This window comes from Aegilops tauschii, chromosome 6 (assembly GCF_002575655.3).
Source record: "Aegilops tauschii subsp. strangulata cultivar AL8/78 chromosome 6, Aet v6.0, whole genome shotgun sequence".
In the NCBI taxonomy this organism is placed as follows: domain Eukaryota; kingdom Viridiplantae; phylum Streptophyta; class Magnoliopsida; order Poales; family Poaceae; genus Aegilops; species Aegilops tauschii.
The window spans coordinates 284,413,360-284,441,325 of NC_053040.3; positions in this window are offsets into that span (position 1 = coordinate 284,413,360).

Consider the following 27,966-nt stretch of genomic DNA (forward strand, 5'->3'; position numbering starts at 1 on the left):
CGCTGCATCAAGCAACAACCGGGAGAGACCCTCCAGAAGTACATCCAGTGCTTCAACAACACCCGCCTCAAGATCCCCAAGGTCACGGATGAGGCCATCATCTCTGCATTCTCCGACGGCGTCCGTGACATCAAGATGAAGGAAGAGCTCGCTATCCACGAGGAGCTCTGCACCTCTCAAGAGTTGTTCAACCCGGTGACCAAGTGCGCAAGAGCTAAGGAGGGGCGCCTCTCTCTCCTTGAGCTGACAGCTGCGGGTGCAGAGGAGAAGAAAGCCAAGGCCAAGGACGTGAAGCGCAAGGAGGCAGTTGTGCTCGCAGCGGAGCCCGACACCAAGTGGGGAAGAGATCAGCCCGACTCTTCGAAGAACAGCCGGCCGTTCTGCGCCTTCCACAACCTGAACACCCACAACACCAGCGACTGTCAAGACCTCAGAGCCATACGAGAAGGACGCTTCGGTCGACGCCCCGAGCGCAACGACCGGGGCTACGGCCGTGGAGGAGGACGTGGAGGCGGACGCTGGGACGACCGCGGCCCGCGCCAAGAATGGCGCGACAGGCCTCGTGAGGACCGCTGGCAGGACCAACCTCGCGAGGGCACCTGGAGGGACCAACCTCGTGAGGTTCGCCCCCACGGAAACGCCGGTCTTCCCCCACTGCCGCCACCAAGAAGGAACGACGACCACCATCAGGACGAGGGGGCTGGGGGCTTCCAAGAGCCGCGTGCAATCGCCTGCATCTTGGGTGGCGCTCAGGCCCCAGCCTCTCAGCGCATCTTCAAACAGTTCGCTCGCGAGGTGAACGTGGTGCTCCCCAAGCTCGAAGCCACGCGCCCGCTCAAGTGGTCCCAATGCGCCATCACTTTCAACTCGGCATATCAGCTCAAATGCGCGGCCACCGCCGGCGCCCTCCCGATGTTGTGTTCCCCAGTCCTAAACAACGTGCAGGTCACCAAGACCCTCATCGACGGCGGCGCAGGGCTCAACGTCCTGTCCGTCGACACGTTCGACAGCCTCCAAGTGCCATATGAGCAGCTCCAGCCTACCAAGCCCTTCTCAGGGGTGACCGACGGTTCCACCACACCGATAGGGCAGGTCCGCCTGCCTGTCACCTTCTGAGAGCGCAAGAACTACCGCACCGAGCTCATCAACTTCGACGTCGCGCACATCCGCCTGTCGTACAACGCCATCCTCGGGTATCCAGCCCTGGCCAAGTTCATGGCAGTCACCCATCACGGCTACAACGTCCTCAAGATGCCATAAAGCGGGGGAATCATCACGGTCCCATGTGAAGAGAGGGATGCGGTGTGCTCCCTCGAGCGTGCCTTCCAAGCTGCAGCAATCGACGACCCCAACAACAGAAGTGAGGGCCCTCCAGAGGCCATCCCCAAGAAGAAGCAGCTGCGCTGCGCATGACCTCAGGAGGATGGCGTCACGGCAGGAGCCTCATCAGGATCAGCGTCCGTCCCAGGGGCTCCTCCCTCCATCACATAGGAAGGCGCGCCCGGCGCCCTCCTCGGGCAGGGCTTGAGGGCTTTCTTCTGGAGGGCCTCAGACCTTGCCAACCTCACGAGGGAGGCGCTTGGGCACCACTTGGAAGCGTGCTTCGCGACACATGTTCCCCAGGAGAGCACAGGGCAAGGAGTGCCCACCACTCAGGAGTTCATCATCAAGACCACTCAGGAACTGCAAGACGCAAGGGCCATGCGTGGCGAAAGCCGCTCACGAGGCGCAGCAACCCATCCTAGCGAGGATGCTGGGCTGCGTGTCTGCATCGACGTCCCAGGGCTCAACAGGGCCGCATCTCAGGAGCGCTCCTGGCCTTCACGTGTGGGCCGCTGCGAGGGCCCGCCACACAGCTACGTTCGCACGCCCTTCGGCTTGCCGAGCGTGGCGTCAGCCTATCAGCACAACATGCGGCTTGTCCTGGCGGCTCAGGAGGCCAGGTACCATGCCGTCCTGGAAGAGATGAAGACAGTCTTCAGGGAACCTCCCGAGCCCCCAGAGCCTCCCGAGGCTCAGGGCTCCGGTGGCTCATGAAGAGTCATTTCTTCGACGCACGCCTTCAGCTGCACCAACTTGACTTCATCTACAGAACCAGGTGACATCTTCCAAGCTCGTTTAGCTGGGAGCGCCCCTCGGGCTGCATTATTCCGAGGCCGCGTGGGTCCGTCCCTGCGGCATGCATCCCTTTTGCTTATGTCTTTAGCTTACCTTGCTGGGGGCACCCCTCGGGCTGGATCATCCCCAAGCCGCTCGGGCCGGACCTGGTGGCATGTATCTTCCTGCATTTACCCAAGCTAATCTGCTTCCTATGCTTAACTTGCCTACGGTTATCGCCTGCTCGATCATCGCCTCCCACGGAGCCTCACAGGCACGACGCTGGTGCATGGGTCCGTCCCTGCCACGTCGACAAATCTGAGTGGTCGAGCTCTGGCTCGCGGCACGCCCCGCGCACGTCACCTTACCAGGCCCTCAGTGCCTTCACCTCGTCCAGAGCAACCAGTGGCAGGCTGACAGCTGTAACGGCAAACCGTGTTTCTTCTTGTGCCTATTCACATGGATCCCATGGGAAGGATAGCAGGTGGCACCGCGAGTCTCCTTTTCTCTCATGCAATTCGCTTGCGCGTTAAAAGGGGGGCTCCTGAGCATCACGACTCAGGAGCTCTTACTATCTCTCCAGCCCTCACCCCCTGGCCTTGACCACGGCATCACGACCTGGCATACCAGCGGCGGCTGAGCTCGCTCGAGGGCCGGGACATGAGGACGTAGAGCACTAAGGAGAGCATGAGGGGAGGGAAACTCGTATGGGCCAACCCGGCTATGCCGCACAAGTTGGCGCGCAGGCCTAGCGCACCATCAGGAATCGCCGCGAAGTCAACAAGATAAGTCCCGCTCTCGGGTCGGCTGAATGTATGGGCCGAATAGTCACTCACGCCCTGCCGCAACCCCATTGTGGCCACGTCGACTCCTTTTCTTGCCTCACCATGGCTGCTTGAGCGCTAAGGGGGACCTTCCGAGCTGTCAGGACCCCGATTCTAAGTCACACCGATCTAGCCTGTAACACCTCATATCACTTTGCGGCCTCACGCACGGTATTCCCACGGGTGTCGCCTTACCATGGCCCGGGACCGTTTGCGCCTTTTGGCTCACGTATATGATAGTGTCACTAGCATCCATATGACAGAGAACCCGGGCCGACATGGCTAGTCATGAACCCAAAGTGGCACTAACTTATGGGGACAGGCATACATGAATCAACATCGAGCATGTCGGTCAGCAGCGTGCGAATCCGGGCTGTAGCACTGGGCTAATAGGACTCCGGGAACCCGGGCTGTAGCAGGCTAGGCAGGACTCCGGATGTCAGCGCGTGACATTTCCCCGAAGGGACAGACACAGGAACGAAGTGAAACACATGCCGGCCAGTAGGTGTTCCGGAGCAGTAGTGCTGGGCTAGCAGGACTCCGGTGAACCGGGCTGTAGCGGACTACTATGGCTCATGGAAGCACAAGACTACATTTCCCCATAAGAGAGGCTACCAAGGATAAACAACTAGGTTGTCGGATCCCACACATACCAAGCATTTCAATCATACACACAATATGCTCGATATGTGCAAATACAACATGGCATCACAACAAGACTCTACGACTCAGAGTATTTATTCATTAGGCTCCGAAGAGCGAGATATTACAAACATGGGTCTCATGACCCAACATCCAGAGCATACAAGTCAAAGCACATGCGGAAGCTTAACATGTCTGAGTACAGACATCTATAAATGAAAAAGGCTGAGAAGCCTGACTATTTACTAGATTCTGCCGAGGGCACAAGATCGTAGCTGAGGTAACAAGCTAAACGTCGAAGTCCACGCGGAACTACTAGAGAGACTGAAGTCTCTCTGCAAAAACATAAATTAAGCAAACATGAGTACAAATGTACCCAGCAAGACTTACATCAGAACTATCTACATATGCATCGGTACCAACAAAGGGGGTGGTGGAGTTTAACTGCAACAAGCCGGCTTTGACTCGGTGGCTATCCTAACTACGACTGCAAGTAACTCTTTTGAGGTGGCGCACACGAGTCCACATATTCATCATATCAATACTCCACTATGGATCCACTCCCGTCTCCCTACGAGAACGCCATCCATAGCACTCACGCGTATCTTGCGCATTTTAGAGTATCCACTTTCACTTGTCTCTGAACAGTTATAGGCAACCCAGAAGTCCTTTACCGCGGGCGCGGCTATTCGAATAGATCATATTAACCCTGCAGGGGTGTACTTCGTCACACACGCTCTCACCACTTACCGCCGTTTACACAGCATGTACTCGGCAACCTTCAAGCGGAAGCCCAGCGAGGGTGTCAGCCACAGCCTACCCAAACACTCAAGTCTCTAGTCTAGGTTTATCGCCTATTCAGGTTCCATCCACAGGGAGTCCGGCCGAGGTTTCCACATACGGCCCCGAACGATGTGTACAGGGTTCCGAGACACCAAACGGGCGCCCGGCATGCCCGGCCACATGCCTACCGCATCACAGCCCACCCCTCGGGTCAGCGCTACGCACGGCCTCCAGCATACTACAAACACCAAAAACTACTTGCAACTCCTGGACAGAGGACAAGGGTGATTAAGAAGCCGAGAGGGTCCATTGGTTTCCGGCCCAATGCGTGGTAGTAACTGTATCATGGATCACAAACACAGAACTCAGTTCCTGAGGATGGCTTCAATGAGTCAACCCACCATGTACTCCTACATGGCCTCTCACCGCTACCTTTACCAAATCGTGTTCACACACTTAGCTCACACAAAGTCAGACATGTTCATCACCATTCCAATTCATCCCCGATGAATCAGACCTGACTCAACTCTAAGCAGTAGCAGGCATGACAACCAAGCATGAATGAGTAGGCACTTCAGGGCTCAAACAACTCCTACTCATGCTAATGGGTTTCATCTATTACTGTGGCAATGACAGGTCATGCAGAGGATAAGGGGTTCAACTACCACAGCAAGTAACAGATGAATCGTTGTTGTCCTAATGCAGTAAAAGAGAGCAGGAGCGAGAGGGTGGGATTGTATCAGAATGAACAAGGGGGTTTGCTTGCCTGGCACTTCTGAAGATATTATAGTTCTTCATCGGTGTCATCGAACTCATCGTCGGAATCACGGCTATCGAGAGGGGACAATTACCGGCAACAGAGAAGCAAACACAATCAATGCAATGCACAATATGATGCATGATCATGACATAGCAAAATGAGTGTGTTGGGCTAATGCAACTACAACCAGATGGGTTTGAGCCATTTTGAACCAAAGATTCAACCCCAAACTCATCTTATGAATTTATATAGTGCTTTATCATGTTTTGATATAAACAGCAGGGTTAAGTTGCTTTAACATGCATGAAACCAGTACAGATGGATAGATTCGATTTTTTGATAATTTTTCATATATAATTTGTTTCATTTGGAGTTATGGTTGAATTTCTATGAATTTTAGAAGTTTTGCGTATTTTCTGAAATTTCCTGATTAAAAATAAATCCAGAAAATGTAGTACTGCGTCAGCATGGCGTCACTGTGACGTCAGCAGGTCAACAGGGGCTGGTCCGGGTCAAACCTGACCCGTGGGACCCATACGTCAGTGTCTCAGGCTGGTTTGGCTGGATGACAGGTGGGACCGGTCAACGTCGACTTGACCAAAGTCAAAGCTGACACGTGGGGCCACCGTGATTAAGTTAAATCTAAGCAAGAATAAACTGGGGTTAATTAGTGCATGGGGCCCGTATGTCAGTGAGCTAGGGGGTTCGTTCGCCCCATCATTAGTGCTAATGATGGGTCCACGTCAGCGGCCGCCGGGGTTAGTCGCCGGTGACCTCATAGCGCGGCGGCGGCTCGCCGGACGGGCGATTCCGGCCACGAGAGCTCGTGCTCTTAGGCTCTACGGAACCAGCGCGACGAGGCGCTTCAGATCATGGACGTGCCTGGCCGTGGGGTGGTCCGTGGCGACGACAACCACGACGACGGCGGGGGCCGGAGCTACGGGCGCGTTCCGATGCGGGGCTGGAGTGCGAAATCGAGCACGAGGAAGGAGAGGAAGTAGAGGGGAGCTCACGGCGGGTCGACGGGCGTGCTCCGCGGGCTCGCGGGAAGACGAACGGCGATGGGGCGTTGCCGGCGATCTCGGACGGCCGGGGTGGAAGACGACGTCGATGGCGGTGATTCGATGCGCCCCGGGTTGCATGGCTCGGCGAGGACGATGCAGGCGTCGAGGCGGAGCACTAGAGCACAACCGTTGGGCGGGGGAGGGCCGGTGGCCGCGGTGGACGGTGTCGGCGGCAACGAGCTCCGCTCAGTCGTCAGAAAGAGAGACAGAGAGAGCAGAGAGGGGAGTGAGGTCCAGGGAGAGGAGGGGAAAGCGAGAGGGAGCGATGGGCGTCTCCGTGGCACGTCTGGAGGGGTCGGGGTCGTGCGGCTGAAGCAGGAGGTGGCAAGGTGTCGTCGGCGCGCTCGCCACGCACCTGTCTGTCCTCCTGGTAGGAGGAAGAAGACGACTCAGCCCCTGGTGGGCTGGGCCTCTTCTGCCAGGTAAGGCCCAGGTGAGGTTTCTGTCTTTCCATAATTTCTGTTCTGTTTTCTATTTTGTTTTTTGTGTTCTGATTTAGTTCAGGCACTAAACTATGTTTTAGCTTCTGAAAATAATCATTTGGCTATGTATAATATATTCACAGCCACTCACCAATTTTCAGAATTATTGGATTAGTAAACTAATTATTATGAATATAATCCAATTCAAATACTATAGGATTTAACTCAAAGGCCCAAGATAAATACTTTTGAACCTCCAAAAATATTGGTTTGAATTTTATTCTTGCCAATATTTTTTCAAAGCAGAAAAGGAACATTTCCTTGGAGACATTTGAAGCAATTTTTAATGTTGATCATTTTTAGAAATGATTTCTGAGGCTCTCCAATTCCCCAATTCAAATTTGAAAGAAATTTAGACATGATGCATGGATGCAAGAAAAATCAAGCAAGGGCTGATCTGGGGCTGTGACAGCTCACCCCCACTAAACAAGAATCTCGTCCCGAGATTCAAGACGTGAGGTAAGAAGACAGAGGGGGGTACGAGCTAACATGATCTTCATGAACCAAGTTGCACTTCATAAGAACGTTGATTCAGTCACCATCTTTGTCTCAATGTCTTGCTCTGAGAACTCCAACCGACAAGACAACAAGAGGAAAGGAAAAACTCTAGAAAGATCGATCTTCTCGAATATCGAACAACTCAGGATCAACTCATGGAGGGAGGCATTGAAACATCTCTCGAGCTGAGAGGCAAAACATGCACCAGGAGGTACGGAAGAAACAATTTGACGAGGGTTTCAAAGTAGCGAGGAAAAATTGCCATGATTCCATAACGGGGCACCTTGGGGAAGGTGACTCGTAGAATTATTACCTTAAGTGGCAAAAAGAATTACTTTTGATATAGAGATCATTGAACTCTTTATACCAGCTTAAGGCAAATCACAGCAATCGTTTGGCGGAGTTCGAAGGAATGGCATACTCGGACTAGAATGGATGATGTGAACTACCTTGTTGAAGACAATGCAAGGGATGATTTGCTTGCGCGTGCTCTCAAGAACTTGAGCATTTCCATATTCATCAAGGTTTTACCAATATCCGTGTCGAGGATCCTGGCAACACATCATACTACCATGATGAACGGTGATGGAGGATGCAGGTGCAAAGGAGGAGAACACTTTCTCAGATTTCACCTTAGCGAAGCCAAGGGAGCAAAATCTGGATGATCGACCGAGAGACATTTAGCACTCCGCTTCTGATGTTCTAGCGTAACCCATTAGATGTGGTTTGGTATCTTGGACATCAAGTAGTAGGTCGTACTTCGGGAGCACAAGAATCCATAAGGAATAACTACGAAGTAAATCCTACGGAATCCTTATGGGGAGGTGGCCAACTTTATCAATCAGGATACTACAATAATAGGTCTTCCGGCTGGGTGTGTTGGCCACGACACCCACTCTACTGGTTACCGAGAGACCAATATTATAGCTCTTGGGAAACGTTCCAACCACCACATCTGCCCGAGATTCAGATCTGGTTGGTGGCAGGATATTCCAGACTCATCGAGTCTAGGAAGAAAAATGAAGGTTTGCAACACAAATCGACGAGATGACGTTGCGAGATTCTCAGGGGATGAACTACGATAGAAAGCTCCAAAACATGAGCTGGTTCTGCTACAACATGTAAACACGTTGTCCCAGACAAGCATGACCACATATTAGTCTTAGAATAAAACACTACTGAGTTCTGATTAGGAACCATCATTGCGGAGAGCGAAGTCATGCGCATGTACCTTTGGGTCCTTAAGGAATAGCACTTAAGAACTTCTTTTCCTTGAACAAATCAATCAGTGGCTTGGTGTGCTAGGGAATCATATAGAATGAAGGTTGCAAGTCTCCAGACCAAAGAATACTTCGCACGTATGCATGACTTACTTGGGATGATTCCAGAGGAAGCGAAACAAACTTTCTCAAGTTCACGGAGGCAACTTGCATCATATGCATGTGAACTAGAAGAAGTCACTTCTTCCATCAAAACATAAACTTCATGAGCTAGCACGAGGAAGATGCTTTCAAAAGTTTCCAACGCTAACTTAGATGTTCAACCAAATCATGGAGGAGATAAGGATGTTGTCGATGGGCTCAACAACAAACCATCTAGGCTTCCATATAGATGGAATTCCACAATTAGGTGAACACGGTGATAGCATTGGTCAGACCAAAAGATGTAATGGTGTATGCTCGAGGAATCAACCACGAGTAAAACAACATTACGAACATCGTTGGTTCTGATTTGATTTGATGATACCCACACTCAAATCAAAGTTTGGTTAAGATGATAGGTCCATTAATTGATCACGAGGACCAATCGATGAAGAAATCATCTTTCTACAACACACAACACAAGATATCCCTTTGGAAATGAACTAAGTTAGACAAGTTTTTATCTTCCAACTCTCCAAGTTGTTGTTTAGCTTGACCAACTAGCTCAGGGTATCCAACACAGATTCTTGGAGAATGGGTGGTTTGGAGGAAAACAAACATGATCACGAACTCAACATAGCGGTCAGGTGACAACCTGGTAATACATCCGAGAAGATATTTGGAACATCATGAACCACCGATATGTTACTAAGCTCGAGAACGATCTTGCTTTTCAGAGCAAGACGATATGACCGAATAAGCAAGGACTGACACTATCCTAACTCATTGATCGAAAAGTGCACCAAAAATAAGGACTAGGTAGCACGATCAATCTTAGGATGATGATTCAATAACCAGCACGCTAAGAATGAGAGTATTGCCATTAACTACCAAGCAACGAGTTGCTCAGAGTATTGATTTCACACATCACGGTTCACTTGTCGGTATTCCGGTTGTGACAACACGAAACCGAGGAATGAGCAATGATGGCGAGAAGTATCACTGCGTTAAGAATTCGTGAGAGATGGTGCAATTCTCATGACAATTCTGACATAAAGGGGGTAATACTCCGAGGTAGAACAGAACAAAAGCTGGTTAGGCATTTGATCTGCGGAATACAACTACTTTGACCCAATCCCAGAGATGGACGAGGTACTGGAGTTTGTTTCTCCTAGTCATTCCGGATTAGAATGGCTTGACAGACCACAAGAATAATAGGCATCGATAACACAAATGCACAATTACTCCTGACTATCAATTGATAGACGAGGGCCAGAAAATAACTAAAGAGGGACAACCCAAAGGAACATATGTTTTTCTGAGTTGTGGATGAATGGATTAGTATGTCGAACAAATTCAACATATTTCTTCCGGATAACCCATGCAGAGGAGGAAGGACTGGCAGAGTCACAATATGAATGGAGTACTCCTCAAGAGCGCCCTGGTTGTGATCTTTTGGTTCAAGAGAACTTCTGCCATAAGCAGTTCATGGTATTTGGAAGAAGGAAATACCACGGACCTCGAGGACTGTCGCAAGGTTACTAATACCCTAAAGGAACGAGCAAACACTATCAATAGGAGGTAAGTGGAGTGAATCTTGGGCTCAAGAACCCAGAAATAGAATGCCTACTAACTAAATGGCATCACGGGATGCTTTCGAGAATAATGGCCAGAATCCGCACACTCGGAATGCAAAGCATTGCTAGATTACTAAGTGGTTCTCTAAGACGACTGGGGTCATAATAATAGCTCCAACATATATGACGAGGTAACGGAGTACCTCAACACACTGGTTAGTGTGATTAATCTGGCCCAAGGAACATCGGGAATGGAAAGAAGGGATTTGCAAATGCATCAGACTATTTAGAGACCGGGATGACTCGGACAGCATAACGGCTGTAAATGTTCAAAAAGATTTAAGACATCCTGCAAAATGGTGGCGTAACCACTCGATCATCACAATATCAAGAATTTGAGGCCAGCTATGGATACGCGGAAGTAGTAGGAACTGAAATGAAGCTTAAATCCAACAGTCCTATGAGTCTACGGATTAGTAACACGTGATCCTGATAGAAAGATGAGAAGCCTAGTTCTTAATCCCCATAGAAGGGAAGAGGGTGACTTAGATCAGAAGGGCATAAGGTAAAGGAGTAAAAAGAGCCTTACGTTCCCTCCCACAATCAATTCCCTTATATAACTAAAGCATTTCTAGACACAACTTCGACCAGTTTGGCTTGGTAAACCTACAGGCAGTCAGACTCTGATACCAACGCTGTCCGGACCCCGATTCTAAGTCACACCGATCTAGCCTGTAACACCTCATATCACTTTGCGGCCTCACGCACGGTATTCCCACGGGTGTCGCCTTACCATGGCCCGGGACCGTTTGCGCCTTTTGGCTCACGTATATGCTAGTGTCGCTAGCATCCATATGACAGAGAACCTGGGCCGACATGGCTAGTCGTGAACCCAAAGTGGCACTAACTTACGGGGACAGGCATACATGAATCAACATCGAGCATGTCGGTCAGCAGCGTGCGAATCCGGGCTGTAGCACTGGGCTAACAGCACTCCGGGAACCCGGGCTGTAGCAGGCTAGGCAGGACTCCGGATGTCAGCGCGTGACATTTCCCCGAAGGGACAGACACAGGAACGAAGTGAAACACATGCCGGCCAGTCAGGTGTTCCGGAGAAGTAGTGCTGGGCTAGCAGGACTCCGGTGAACCGGGCTGTAGCGGACTACTATGGCTCATGGAAGCACAAGACTACATTTCCCCATAAGAGAGGCTACTAAGGATAAACAACTAGGTTGTCGGATCCCACACATACCAAGCATTTCAATCATACACACAATATGCTCGATATGTGCAAATACAACATGGCATCACAACAAGACTCTACGACTCAGAGTATTTATTCATTAGGCTCCGAAGAGCGAGATATTACAAACATGGGTCTCATGACCCAACATCCAGAGCATACAAGTCAAAGCACATGCGGAAGCTTAACATGTCTGAGTACAGACCTCTATAAATGAAAAAGGCTGAGAAGCCTGACTATTTACTAGATCCTGCCGAGGGCACAAGATCGTAGCTGAGGTAACAAGCTAAACGTCGAAGTCCACGCGGAACTACTAGCGAGACTGAAGTCTCTCTGCAAAAACATAAATTAAGCAAACGTGAGTACAAATGTACCCAGCAAGACTTACATCAGAACTATCTACATATGCATCGGTATCAACAAAGGGGGTGGTGGAGTTTAACTGCAGCAAGCCAGCTTTGACTCGGTGGCTATCCTAACTACGACTGCAAGTAACTCTTTTGAGGTGGCGCACACGAGTCCACATATTCACCATATCAATACTCCACTATGGATCCGCTCCCGTCTCCCTACGAGAACGCCATCCATAGCACTCACGCTTATCTTGCGCATTTTAGAGTATCCACTTTCACTTGTCTATGAACTGTTATAGGCAACCCAGAAGTCCTTTACCGCGAACGCGGCTATTCGAATAGATCATATTAACCCTGCAAGGGTGTACTTCGTCACACACGCTCTCACCACTTACCGCCGTTTACACAGCATGTACTCGGCAACCTTCAAGCGGAAGCCCAGCGAGGGTGTCGGCCACAGCATACCCAAACACTCAAGTCTCTAGTCTAGGTTTATCGCCTATTCAGGTTCCATCCGCAGGGAGTCCGGCCGAGGTTTCCACATACGGCCCCGAACGATGTGTACAGGGTTCCGAGACACCAAACGGGCGCCCGGCATGCCCGGCCACGTGCCTACCGCATCACAGCCCACCCCTCGGGTCAGCGCTACGCACGGCCTCCAGCATACTACAAACACCAAAAACTACTTGCAACTCCTGGACAGAGGACAAGGGTGATTAAGAAGCCGAGAGGGTCCATTGGTTTCGGGCCCAATGCGTGGTAGTAACTGTATCATGGATCACAAACACAGAACTCAGTTCCTGAGGACGGCTTCAATGAGACAACCCACCATGTACTCCTACATGGCCTCTCACCGCTACCTTTACCAAATCGTGTTCACACACTTAGCTCACACACAGTCGGACATGTTCATCACCATTCCAATTCATCCCCGATGAATCAGACCTGACTCAACTCTAAGCAGTAGCAAGCATGACAACCAAGCATGAATGAGTAGGCACATCAGGGCTCAAACAACTCCTACTCATGCTAGTGGGTTTCATCTATTTACTGTGGCAATGACAGGTCATGCAGAGGATAAGGGGTTCAACTACCGCAGCAAGTAACAGATGAATCGTTGTTGTCCTAATGCAGTAAAAGAGAGCAGGAGCGAGAGGGTGGGATTGTATCGGAATGAACAAGGGGGTTTGCTTGCCTGGCACTTCTGAAGATATTATAGTTCTTCATCGGTGTCATCGAACTCATCGTCGGAATCACGACTATCGAGAGGGGACAATTACCGGCAACAGAGAAGCAAACACAATCAATGCAATGCACAATATGATGCATGATCATGACATAGCAAAATGAGTGTGTTGGGCTAATGCAACTACAACCAGATGGGTTTGAGCCATTTTGAACCAAAGATTCAACCCCAAACTCATCTTATGAATTTATATAGTGCTTTATCATGTTTTGATATAAACAGCAGGGTTAAGTTGCTTTAACATGCATGAAACCAGTACAGATGGATAGATTCGATTTTTCTGATGATTTTTCATATATAATTTGTTTCATTTGGAGTTATGGTTGAATTTCTATGAATTTTAGAAGTTTTGCGTATTTTCTGGAATTTCCTGATTAAAAATAAATCCAGAAAATGTAATACTGCGTCAGAATTGCGTCACTGTGACGTCAGCAGGTCAACAGGGGCTGGTCCGGGTCAAACCTGACCCGTTGGACCCATACGTCAGTGTCTCAGGCTGGTTTGGCTGGATGACAGGTGGGACCGGTCAACGTCGACTTGACCAAAGTCAAAGCTGACACGTGGGGCCACCGTGATTAAGTTAAATCTAGGCAGGAATAAACTAGGGTTAATTAGTGCGTGGGGCCCGTATGTCAGTGAGCTAGGGGTTCGTTCGCCCCATCATTAGTGCTAATGACGGGTCCACGTCAGCGGCCACCGGGGTTAGTCGCCGGTGAACTCATAGCGCGGCGGCGGCTCACCGGACGGGTGATTCCGGCCACGAGAGCTCGCGCTCTTACTCTCTACGGAACCAGCGCGACGAGGCGCTTCAGATCATGGATGTGCCTGGCCGTGGGGTGGTCCGTGGCGATGACAACCACGACGACGGCGGGGGCCGGAGCTACGGGCACGTTCCGATGCGGGGCTGGAGTGCGAAATCGAGCACGAGGAAGGAGAGGAAGTAGAGGGGAGCTCACGGCAGGTCGACGGGCGTGCTCCGCGGGCTCGCCGGACGAAGAACGGCGATGGGGCGTTGCCGGCAATCTCGAACGGCCAGGGTGGAAGACGACGTCGATGGCGGCGATTCGATGCGCCCCGGGTTGCATGGCTCGGCGAGGACGATGCAGGCGTCGAGGCGGAGCACTAGAGCACAACCGTTGGGCGGGGGAGGGCTGGTGGCCGCGGTGGACGGTGTTGGCGGCGACGAGCTCCGCTCGGTCGTGAGAAAGAGAGAGAGAGAGAGCAGAGAGGGGAGTGAGGTCCAAGGAGAGGAGGGGAAAGCGAGAGGGAGCGTTGGGGGTCTCCGTGGCACGTCTGGAGGGGTCAGGGTCGTGCGGCTGAAGCAGGAGGTGGCAAGGCGTCGTCGGCGCGCTCGCCACGCACCTGTCTGTCCTCCTGGCAGGAGGAAGAAGACCACTCAGCCCCTGGTGGGCTGGGTCTCTTCTGCGAGGTAAGGCCCAGGTGAGGTTTCTATCTTTCCATAATTTCTGTTCTGTTTTCTATTTTGTTTTTTGTGTTCTGATTTAGTTCAGGCACTAAACTATTTTTTAGCTTCTGAAAATAATCATGTGGCTATGTATAATATATTCAGAGCCACTCACCAATTTTCAGAATTATTGGATTAGTAAACTAATTATTATGAATATAATCCAATTCAAATACTATAGGATTTAACTCAAAGGCCCAAGATAAATACTTTTGAACCTCCAAAAATATTTGTTTGAATTTTATTCTTGCCAATATTTTTTCAAAGCAGAAAAGGAACATTTCCTTGGAAACATTTGAAGCAATTTTTAATGTTGATCATTTTTAGAAATGATTTCTGAGGCTCTCCAATTCCCCAATTCAAATTTGAAAGAAATTTAGACATGATGCATGGATGCAAGAAAAATCAAGCAAGGGCTGATCTGGGGCTGTGACACGAGCATCGCGCCTCGGGGGCTCTTACTGGACCTCGGGCCGCACACCTCCTAGCCTTGACCACCGCACGTGACCTGGCATACCAGCGACGGCTGTAGCCTGCCTGGGGACTAGGACCCGTCAGTGTAGAGCAACAAGCTATCGCGAGGAAAGAAAGGGGGGGACCAAGCCTCGATGGGACATGCGTTCACCAAATTCTCATAACAAGGAAGATAAGCACAAAAGGCGTTACAAATCCTTACACGCCCCCACGGGGTACTTCATGATTCTTCGCAGGGGACAAAAGCTAAACCAAGGGGGATCCTATCTACCCCCTCCCGTGGCAGACGCCATCATCAAAAGTGGGCCACGGGAGGCCGGCGCCAACCCCATCAAGATCAGGGGCGGCGACGGCCGGAGGCGGCGGCTCTGCTCCGAGCATGGCGAGAGCTCGGGGGCATGTAGCTGTCGTCGCTCATCTCCGGAGTCTCATAGTGCTCAGGAGAGCTGCTGGACTCCCAAGGGCTGGTACTGCTGGAGTGGCCGCGAGCGGAGCGCTCGTCAGCCTGATGCTCCTCACCGGGGCAGCACTCCAGGCGGTGGCCCTCCGCATCAATGATCTTGAAGAAGAGCATGGAGGCGCCATCAAACTCAAAGTGGATCGCGAGGGCGCCCCTCGCATGGCAGACCCGCGCAATTTCAGCCCAGCCGCGAGTCATAAAGATCTTGCCGATGGGGACCGCTTCGATCTCTGCCCCGGTCATCAGAGCACTGCAGTCGGCATGCTGCAACCAGAGCTCGAGAAGCCCCCTCGGCGGCATCACATCGGAGAAGAACCGCGGGAAGCGGATCCAGGAGCTTGGAGGCATCGGCACCCACAGCACCAGCTCGCGCGAGGAGTCCGTGGCATGGATTCCGGGGGCGACAGCGCGCGTCGCTGTGGCGCGGCGACTCTGGACGCGGCGTGGGCGGCGCTGCTCATCGCTCCGTCCTCCTGAGCCCTCGGCTCGGGCGTACAAGGGTAGCGGATACCCCCGGAGGGGGCCGCTCGCACCAGGGCCTCGTCACCACCTGCATCGCTGCCTCGTCACGGCGATGGATCGGCCTCTTCTTCGGCGGAAGTGGCCCCGGATCATCGCGGGGAGCCTTTCCCTTCTCTTCGGCAGAAAACCTTCTCATAGGCGCCATTGTTGTCAGCAGTGGAGCAAGGAGGAGGAAGCAAGAAAGCAAGGAAGGAATGGGCGACGGGGGCTCCGCCCCCTCCCCATTTATAACGGAAGAAGGCCAACCGGCGTCTCCCACGATCGCAGGCAATGATGGCTTTCCTTGCATGTCGCAGGGACTTGTCAAGTCAAGCATTTGCCGAGGCAGCATGGGGAAGCGGAGACGCCCACGTCCAATCAACCGCCACGCGTCAACCGAGGCCGCAGGCTTTTGGGGCCCGCGGTGCTCTGAACTTGACCCTTGGCTTCGCCGCGAAGCCAAGCCCGAGCACACCTTGCGCCCGGGGGCTACTGTCGGCGTTCTGGGAACGGGGGTGCCCAGACCTGCCAGCCTGCGGCCCATGGCGTGGCTAAGCCAGCAGGCCGTTCGGCCCATCTTCATCAACAAGGCATCCAAGACCCTCACGAGGGTCCAAGCCTCGCGAGGCGGACGACGCAAGACCTCCTCAGGAGTGGCCTAGTCAGGCAGGCTCACGAGGAGCGGCGATATCAAGGCAGGGCAAAACCTCACGAGGCTCTCGTGACGCGAGCCATGACAAACGACACTAGGCGGGCGCCAGGCGGACGCCAGCGCGCGCAGTGTCCTTGTTTCCTCTTTGGTGCTAAGGAGGCCAGCGTAGGCGAGGAGTACCGAGGCATCAGGCAAAGTTTGCTATATCGGTGCAACGAGACGAAGACCAGGAGGACGGCAAGGCAGAGGTCATCATGGAGCCCAAGACGGCGTCACCACCAGAGCCTTTCGCAGGCGAAGACCACTTTTGTCAGGATAGCTTGTACTAGCTGTCCCCCTTCAAATTTGCCGCCGTTGTTGGCTCCCGTCCCGCTCAATATTTGGGAAGAGGACCAGGGCCTATATAAGTAGAGCTAGCCATCACAGTAGAGGGCATCGAGCAATTCACCCAGCTCTCACCTGCTAAGACACCAAGCACAAGAACACCTCAACCTCAGGAGGCTGTTCTTCCCTTGTACTGTTCTTCATCAGCCCAAGAGGCAATCCACCACCACCACACTGGAGTAGGGTATTACACCACAACGGTGGCCCGAACCAGTATAAACCTCGTGTCTCTTTGTGTCCCGAGTTCGTCGAGTTCGTCCGCGAGATCTTAGCGAGCTAGGGCGTAGATCGGTAGGAGGGAAAGACTTCGCGCGCACCCCAGTGTTCGAACCTTAAGGGTTTGCCAGAACCCCACATCCGACAGAGTCTTGTGGGGAAAAGTATGCAAACCTCTGCAGAGTGTACAAACTAATCATGGTTAGCCGTGTCCCCGGTCATGGAGATCTTGAGTATCTGGTTCTTGGATTATCATGTTGATCTCATCACTCCAAATTAATTTTGTTGGGTTAATTACTGTTTAATTGGGATTGAGATGGGGTTTCCATTCTCAATGTTTAACAACTACCATGATAGTTAAATAAATTATATTCCTTTGGTGTAGGAAAAAATTGGCTTTTCACAAAAACAACATAACCATAGAGCCTCCACCAGCCATATATGCATGTAGTGATAGCATTTACTTGTTCATTGCTCTACTGTGTTATTTTTCCAGCATATTCCATGTGCTCACCCGTTTCGGGCTGCAACATATCATGTTGCAGACTTTTCAGACGAAGAGTATGGTGCGCTAGGTCGTTGTGATGCACTCAGCTATGCCGTTGGAGTTGATGGACTCATTACCTTCGATGCTTCCGCAGTTATCTTATTTAGATGGCCTTAAGCCATATTATTGTAATAAGTTCTCTTTTGAGACATTTGATGTAATAAGTGTGTAATTGCACTCTGTTATAAAACCTTCAAGTACTGTGTGTGTCAGCATTACTGATCCAGGGATGAAACTTATGCACAGAGATTTGACCGTCTGAGGTCGGATCGCTACAAGATGGTATCAGAGCACACGCTGATTGTAGGACACGACCACTAAAATAAGCCATAGGTCACTCTTCTCTACTCATTTCTGACTCCTCTCCATTTTCCACTCTATAGGATGGCAGACTCAAGGAACAAGTTTGCACAACCGGAGGAAGACACCCCTTTTGGGAGACACTTAAACGAAGTCACTAGGTACCTGAATAACGGAATACCAAGCTTCACCGGGACCTACACCGCCACTTTACCAGAAGAGGAGTGTTGGATGATTCGAGTTCAAGTTCCAGGAAGGACATTCACGCCAGTTACTGTACCCATAGAGTTTTCCTTTGATGCACCAACCTGGAGTTTAGGTAAGAGCATGGCAGCCCACATCGCCATGGGACGCGTCGGCGAAGTTTATCACAATGATCTTAAGGACACCATCTACCAGATATGTGGCCGCCGAGATGAGCAATGGGAGATGATCAGCACCAGGAGGGACATGTCCATTGCAGCCTTCATCCAGGAGTTAAACCAGCACATTCATCGCCAGGAGAACCAAATGTGCACAAGCATGCTAGATCTGAAGAAGGTGATGACCAGGAACATGGAGCTTGAAGAGGAACTCAAGTCTACACGCGACGGATATGAGGAGGAAATCGCAATACTAGTGGAGAAGAATGACGACCTGACAAGGAACCTAGGAGTATTCATGGGAGACCCCACGGCAGGAGGAGATGACGACCATCCCGAGGACATTCGTTCTGAAGACTACATCATCATCGATGACACCGACTCTGACCCCGACAGTAGTGACGATGATTATGAAGACGAAGCTGGAGTGGATATCATGGAGTCTTCCACCGATCAAAATTTCTTGTCGACCACCATATTATCAGTAGTATTTCCCCCATGTATATAGTAGTAGTCCGAGCACTGTAACGATAGTTAGATTGATTGTATGCCCTTGTTTGAATTGATTGGTGTGATATGAATGTGTTTGTCTCATGTGCATATGGGTAGTGCTTTCTCACTAGACCTCATTCTATTCTAATCTCTCCCCTCTGAACCCATCAGATGCCTCCGAGACGTGTCCCCGGATTTTTCTTCCCACCGGAGCTCACTCAGTTGATCCAACAGCAGAATGCCTTGATGCAGTTACTAGTCCAGAACCAAGGCAACAACAACAACAACCCACTGCCACCACCTCCAGTTGACAACTTAGCCCGTTTTCTGAGGTTGCAGTCGCCGGTGTTTTCCAGTAGCACCGAGCCAATAGTTGCTGATGATTGGCTATGCAGGGTTGGAAGGGAGTTGACCACCGCAGGTTGCACAGATGCTGAGAAGGTGCATTTTGCCGCACATCAATTGGATGGACCCGTAGCCTCATGGTGGGAGAATTACACAACCACTTTCCCTATAGCCAATGTCACTTGGGAGCAGTTTCAGCAAGCATTCCGCACAACACATGTCTCAACTGGAGCTATGAGCATGAAGAAGCGTGAGTTCCGCAACTTACGCCAGGGAAACCGTACTGTGGGGCAGTATGTCGATGAGTTTAGCAAGTTAGCTCGCTATGCCCAGATGATGTGGCCACAGACGCCGCGAAGCAGGAGAAGTTTATGGAAGGGCTGAATGATGAGATGAGTATGCAGTTAATGGTGGCAACATTTAACAACTACCAGGAGTTGGTAGACAAGGCTCTTATGATTGAAGGGAAGCAGCAGCAGATTGAGAGCCGCAAAAGGAAGTATGGACAAGGGAAGTATAATTCAGGAACTCAGCAGAAGCCTCACTTTACCCCGAAATCGGGAGGATATACCCATAACCATGGATGCTATGCCCACAATGGAGGAAGTTCGCATAACCACACTGGCCCCAAGAATGAAAATGGGAATGGAGCAGGTAGCAATCAAAACTGCTCTAACCCATCCACACCCGCCAAGAAGGATCTGTAACAGCCTGGATTTTGGCCCTTTTCTTTTTCTTTTAATTTCATAGGTTTTTGCTCTGTTTTTCTTTTTGGAGGGGTTCTGTGGCCTTGCCATATGGGAAATCATCTTCATTTCCTCTCCCAAGTGGCTCATCACTCTCAGAACCTTGCCAAGATCATGTCACTCCACTCCTTTACCAAACCCTAATTTCTTTTTCTAGGGAAAATTCCTTTTTCTATTAAAGGAATAACCCTGTCTGCCCTAGGTTGTGAAGCAACCTATATTTTTGTCCATCCAAAATTCCCAAATAATTCTCATAATTTCTTTGGGTCATATGTTGCTCAAATATACCCAAACACTTCCTTGTCCAGTTCAAAAATATTTCCCCAATAATTATTCTTCTATTCTGCCCTAAATGGCACTTTGTGAAGGAAGTGTCATTTATATTTTCCTAGTTGCTCCCAAACTTGTTGGACATTCTTTTATGTCCAAATCATCGCCTCATGCACAAATTCAACTTTATTTGCCTAGCCAATCTTCCCAGTGAATTTTCAAAGTTTCTGTCCAAATAGAAGCTTTGTGAAGGAAGTGCTAGCTAGGAGTATCCAAATGAGTTGCAATTTCACACACTCCTCAATGTGCTCATATTAACCCCATCCACCCATTTTCAGCCCCATCCAATCATCTATGTGAGCACAGGACCAAATATTTGATTCTGACAATACTTTCAGGTTGTGAAGCAAGAGCATTTTTATTGCTTCAAAAATCCTGATAAATTACCAGATTGTTCTCCTACCCAAATAACTTCTCTCCACCAAATTTGGCACCACTTCACCTAGCCAATATTTCTCCAAAATTATTGCAAGTTTCTCGACAAAAGTGATGTTTGTGAAGCAAGTACCATTTTGGATTGTCCATTTGGTATGAGCTTTTCACATCATCTTTATATGTCCATATCATGAGGATTTGCAAAGTTGCATCCCATTCCATGACTCCTGTGAGTGCATCATCCAAATCAAGTTTCTGGACCAAAAATGCAGTTGCAAAGCAACCCTATTGTTTATTGGTCCATTTCTACTCTAAACCTCCAGGATTGTAGTTCTTCCTTAGTTATACCTCCCAGACAACTCCATTGACCCCAATCCAGTTTCTGTGGATCACCAGTGCACGTCCAAGTTTACTGCACTAAACTTCAAAGCTTGATTACCATTTAACCATAGCAGTTTTCACCGAACTACCACCGTAGTTGAGACCTACCCCGCATGAACTTACCCATAGACAACAATTTCCAGCCCATCTCCCCCGCTACATGCGAGTCCACACGGTGACCACGACAATGGCGTGCCTGTGCACGCGCTCTGTGCGCTGTGGCATGTCCAGAGCACCGTTTGTGCTTTGGCACCGCTCCCTCTCATCGTCTTAGAGCTCGTGAGCATGTCCAGTGGCTGCATATCGTCGTCGTCGTTCCCCTAGACCCCTCTCCCTCGCCGTCCGCTTGCTCACCGACGAAAACCGCCGCGTGCCCACGAATGCACAGTAGCGTTTTGGCTCGGTTCGTCGCCGTCGCCTAGCTCCCCGTGCTCCCTGACCTCCTCTTCCCCGTGGGCTCCTCCCTGTGCCTCTCCATCGCCTTCCGTCGAGCCCATGTGTGAGCACGCGCGTCCGCAGCGCTGGACAGCTCGGCCTCCTCGCCCGCAGCTATATATAGCCAGCCCCGAGGCCGTTCGATCTCAACACCAGCCTCACACCACCTCCAGCAACCTCCCCGGCCTCTCCCTCGAGCTCCAGAGCCCCCCCCACCTCTCTCTGCCGCCATGGCCGCCATCGGGCTCCGCTCGAATCCAAGCAGCCCTGGGCTCCTCCCCTCCTTCTTCCACCTCTAGAGGCCCCCATCCACACAATAGATCCACCCCAGCACTCCCAGTCCTCCTCCGGTGGCTTCTTGCTAGGATTTATTCGATGGCCGAGGTGAATCCAAAGCCCACGTCTTCATTTCGTCGAGCCCGTTCTGTTGGTCACCTTTTCACCATGTTTTGCCATTCTGAAAATGACCATCTTTCCACTGCCCTTATTCAGCCCCCTCCGAGAGAGTACGTTTTCCGGCGATCCTTTCCGCGAGTTTCTCGCACTTTCTCCCAGTGATTTCTTCCACCCCAGGCAAGACACACCCTCCATTTGCATGATTACAATGCAGTGACATGGTTTCTTTATTTAAACTTGTTTAAAATATTGTTCTAGCTACTTGTGATTTGTTCATGGCATTCTTAGAGTATTGTTTTGATCTTGCTATTGCCATGATATTGCTTGGAGTTCTAGGACTTATATTTTGATTATTATGTAGATGACATGTGCCTTTGGATTCTTAGTGGCTATTATGGTTATTTTCATGATGGTATCTGGGATTATTTTGGAGTATTACTTTGGATATCATGTTGCCTTCGGATTATTAGTGGCTAGTGTTATTTCCACCATGATGCTAGATGATATTATGTTTTGGAGTATGATGTTGGAGATGATGCTTGCTTGTGGATCATAGTGGATAGCTAGTTCTTGATATTTGAGTAGTAGTATTATTGTTCTTGGATTTATCATGATAGAAGTGTTATGCTATCCTTGGAGTATTTTGTTATATCGATAGTATGTTCAGATTATTTGTTGGATATTGCTATGGCTTGGATTATAGTTTGATAGTTGATATCGGAGTATCAGTTAGCATAGTTATATGTTTGGGGATAAATTATGTCATTAAGTTGGTCAGGTGCCACCGAACCGGGCTTTTCCAGTGCAACCACATTTGCCTTTATGGGAAGGCCCTAATGCGGTCTATTGTCCTGCCTCTCACCGGTGCCTCCAACGAGGGAAGGTTATGGGTGTGCGGTACCCTGGCCCGGTAAGCAGACATAACCTTGTCTGCCCGTAGTTGTTGTTAGGCGCCTTTTTGTCCCCATTTGGGATGTTTATGTTTTGGCCACGACGGTGGTCGTTGTGTCTTTGGTAGACACGAGGCCACCCAGGACTAGCCCAGTGGGGGGGGGTGAGTCGGAGTGGCCGGGAGAGTGTCAGGGTAGTAGATCAGTTTTGTCGGAACGCCGTTGGTCCACCCGAATGGGAGTACGAGGCCATGGGTTCTGTGGTGTGGGTAAAGTACGCTACCTCTGTAGAGTGTATTTAAATCTATCGATAGCCGCGTCCTCGATCATGGGCATGGGTTCGTACTAGGTCACACCATTCGATCAACACTCACATGACGGAATGACTTATAGGTGATTTATATGATGATATATTGTGAGCAGTAACAGTTTGGCAGGATGTTGATGTTGATGTTAGAGACCAAGTGTTGGTCATGGTAGTGATCGCCGGAAAGATCACCGTTTGGTGTCGATCACGAGGTGATCGAGATGGTATATTGCTTGGCCGGTTAGCCAAGAGAGATATGGTTATGGAGATCTGAGATGGTGATTTATCAGGATTGTATTAGTTTCATCCCATGCTTAGTAGTTGCTTCATCATGGTAGTTGTTAATTAATTAACCTGTTAATGCTATGTTATTGTCTTGCCTTGATGTTTATGGTTGTTGTGAGCTTGCAAGTACATTCAATGTACTGACCTGGCGTGTCATGCCAGATTGTAGGTAATACCGTGATTGCTTGATTGCTTGTCGGGGTTTCCGTTCGTGCGAGCTAGATCGTGTCCCAGCCAGAGTCCCTACGGATTGGAGTTCACCACCTTCGTCGTTGTTCCGCTGCTAGAAGTATTCCGCTGCTACGAGTTGTTCCGCTACTAGCATAGAGCAAGTGTAGTATCGCAGGCGTAGTGTCGCCGTGCTGATGTGCTTCTTTGTAACATCAGACCCTTGTATTATTATTCTTGTAATAAGAGCTGATTTGTTCTATGTCAAGCAGTGTCGTATTCCAGAGACTTCTCCTTGATCTCTGGGCTAGAATGCGGGGCGTTCCAGTTTCTCTGAGCCGGGGTGCCATAGGCTTGGTATCAGAGCAGGTCTGGCTGTAGGACACACTAGTTAGTGCGAGCGGTGGAAATCGGTAGTTTAAGGTCTGACTTGTTTATTGCATTTGGTTGCTGCATTTGTTTGTTGCATAGCATGCATATAGCCTTTAGTATTTGTTGCTAACGATTTATCTGGTGAGTGTAGATGGCAATGGTTCAGATCCACTACAGCTCAGCCCTTGCATTTCTCCAGTTTTCTTTTCTTACTCGTTCTTCGGTGTTTGGCGTCATTTCCGTCCCAGCGGAGTGATGCCAAGTGACCACGACACTGTTTGCAAAAATGGTGCTCAGGTATCTCGCCGATATCCTCCTTTCAGCCCCGCCTATCGTTTTGGTGATGAACATGCTTCTATCCTGAATCGCTCTTTTATTTTGTCGTGTTGGCAACCCTTAATGATCTGAGTTATCAAGAAAGGGCAATGTCAGCAGCCTTAGTTTTCCCCGCCATCCTTATTTCTTGGACGAGTACGGATATTTTCCGTCCACTTGATAATAATGTGGTCGCGACATTCGTGTCCTGCTACATGGTTACCAAGTACATCCTCGCCTCCGAGCTAGTCCAGGTTGCTACCTGGCTAAGCTAGCACTTGGTGTAGCGCTGTTTACACCAATTCTTCCTCACATTTATTCGTCCTTGTGCACATCATCATAGCATGCTAGATCGTAGAACTGGAGATCCCGCGAGATTTGTGTGCTTAAGTAGGCATGCATATTGTGTGACTAGCTGTAATATGTGACATTGATTGTGTGTGAACTGATTGTTGTTGTGTGCTTTTTTTAGTTGAGTTTTCTTTTGCTTCTTTCTTTTTGGGCCCCAGTGTTACATTATTTCCCCCCTATAAAGAGTTGCTCATCAACCAACACCGGACTCGAAGAAGTAATAAGGAGTTCAAATCTTTGGAAACTCACCTAAACAGAATGGAATTCTCAGTCGTCTGCAGTAAAATGGGAAATATCTGATCTTGAGGCTGATAATCAATTTTGCATCAGTGTGCACTCCTCACAACAGTACAGATAACTCAAGTCTACATTAGTACAAAATACTCACGCAGTAATGATCAAGTCAGCAGCAAGACAAGTCAGGTACAAGATCAACGGTATATTTTCAGTCAAAGGTATGGGTCATATACAAAATTTTGGCTCAGCAATGCATGATGCTTGGAATATGTTATCATCCGAAATAAAGTCAGAATGTAACATGCTCGAGGAAGACAGTCACAAACCATTTTTCTCATGCAAATAATCAGCCTCGGAATATTATGGGCGTGTGTATGGATTTCAGTCTGAATATCAGTATGAAGTTTTGGATATAAGAAAACCAGTATTATTCCACACGCTATCAGAAGAAATTTATGAGGCAAGGCTCCTCAAGTTTTCCTCAGCATGATATGTGAACAATTTCCGGCCCACGATACCCGGTCATTCTCAACAAGATACCTCGGTAAAAGCTTCTGATGGACGGAAATGAATTTTTCTCAACAATCAAAACTGAGGAGAAGCTTCTCAAGTACGGGACTCAGGCTTCTCCAGCACAATATTCAGACCAAGCTTCGTGTGTAAGCTATAGAGCCTTTTTCTGCACGATAGCCAGACAAAGATTTGAGCAGAAGTAAACAAGTGTTCCTCAACAAGCTACTCGGATGGCTTCCCTCGTAAGCCATTCAGTCTGTGTCAGTATCATACTATTACACCATCCTCAGAGGTTATATGGTGAGTTGTCAATGTATGGCGGTGCATCTCAAGAGTCAGATCAGCAATATTTTTGGTCAGAAGCACAAATCAGTCAAAACATATGCCTACCTCAAGAATCAAGTGTTCGGTTGCATATGATTCTTACACATATGGTGAGCATGCATCCCCAATCATATCAGCCACTCATACGAGGTACGGCAAGGATCCAACAGATATACCTAAGGAAAGTAAGGATCCCACTACCTCACGAGTCAGGCAAAGGAAAATAAGCAGAGATACATCTCATGAATTACAAGGATCGACAAGATCTAGGGATGACATCACAGAATCAACAGTCTAGACAATGGTCATCAAGGTCATTATTCCCGCAACTAAAAAGGAGATGTCTTAAGACCTTGTCACCTTCTTGTATGATTGGCCTCAGCAATGAGCTCCGTACAGCTACAAACCCCGAGTATATGTCATATATGTGCGGACACAGGTCATAGAAACAAGCACAAGGAATAATGTCAAAAATATTAATCACATCCATGGTCATACGAAGAATCAAGGACAGGCGTGGCCAAGTTATTTCAGCAAGGTATCCTGACAAAGAAAATCATGACCGTAAAAAGGAAGAGACTGACAGCAAAGGGATTTTCATATCCTGCTGAACCGCTTGACATGGTTAGTGTGGAATATACAAGTTTGTTTTGTCAGATCCAAGATTCCTTTGCAACCTCAACAGTTTGACCTCAACGGCAGTATTAAAACATATCACAGCGTATTACCAAAGATGGGTATACCGAAAAAATGAGAAAGTCAAAAGCCGAATAATCAGCTCAGACCCGGTATACTCGCCGACGAAATCAAGTACACGGTCAATCTGTCAAGAAAAGAATTTGTCCGTCAGCCCCTGTCGGGCAAAGTCTCAAGAGGTAAATATTTGAGGTATGACATAGCTATAGCTCCATACACCGTTATATTGCTCACGACCAAAGGCGGTCAAATCTCTGGTATATGCCACATGTTCAAGCCAAAGGAAATAAATCAAGATTAATCAGTGCCACCTATGAGCAGTCAGATCCCGTCAGAAGATGGCCATGATTAATTCTAAGCATTTATTGAACCCAGAAGGCTTGCATTTATTTGAAGCAACCCCATGACAGAAGTAAAAAAGGTTTTCATGACCAAAGAAAAATTTATGCTCAGATCCATTGGATATCACTGTAGGTATGAGAAAATTCACGTCAGCAAAAGGAAGTGGTATATGAGCAAAAACCCGTCAGAATTTGGGGAAAGGTGAAGCAAGCCACCTCAGAGCAAGGTAAGTTGATCATCTGAAATTCTTGGGGGAACAATAAATAAAGGAAAAAGGATACCCGAGTTGGAAATGGTATCCTCAAGTCATACTTGTTCCCAGAGCAACTAAATCTCGAGGACGAGATTTATTTAAGCGGGTAAGAGTTGTAATAGCCTGGATTTTGGCCCTTTTCTTTTTCTTTCAATTTTATTGGTTTTTGCTCTGTTTTTCTTTTTGGAGTGGTTCTGTGGTCTTGCCATCTGGGAAATCATCTTCATTTCCTCTCCCAAGTGGCTCATCATTCTCAAAACCTTGCCAAGATCATGTCACTCCACTGCTTTACCAAACCCTAATTTCTTTTTCTAGGGAAAATTCCTTATTCTATTAAAGGAATAACCCTGTCTGCCCTAGGTTGTGAAGCAACCTATATTTCTGTCCATCCAAAAATTCCCAAATAATTCTCATAATTTCTTTGGGTCATATGTTGCTCAAATATACCCAAACACTTCCTTGTCCAGTTCAAAAATAATTCCCCAATAATTATTCTTCTATTCTGCCCTAAATGGCACTTTTTGAAGGAAGTGTCATTTATATTTTCCTAGTTGCTCCCAAACTTGTTGGACATTCTTTTATGTCCAAATCATCGCCTCATGCACAAATTCAACTTTATTTGCCTAGCCAATCTTCCCAGTGAATTTTCAAAGTTTCTGTCCAAATAGAAGCTTTGTGAAGGAAGTGCTAGCTAGGAGTATCCAAATGAGTCGCAATTTCACACACTCCTCAATGTGCTCATATTAACCCCATCCACCCATTTTCAGCCCCATCCAATCATCTATGTGAGCACAGGACCAAATATTTGATTCTGACAATACTTTCAGGTTGTGAAGCAAGAGCATTTTTATTGCTTCAAAAATCCTGATAAATTACCAGATTGTTCTCCTACCCAAATAACTTCTCTCCACAAAATTTGGCACCACTTCACCTAGCTAATATTTCTCCAAAATTATTGCAAGTTTCTGGACAGAAGTGCTGTTTGTGAAGCAAGTACCATTTTGGATAGTCCATTTGGTATGAGCTTTTTACAGCATCTTTATATGTCCATATCATGAGGATTTGCAAAGTTGCATCCCATTCCATAACTCCATGTGAGTGCATCATCCAAATCAAGTTTGT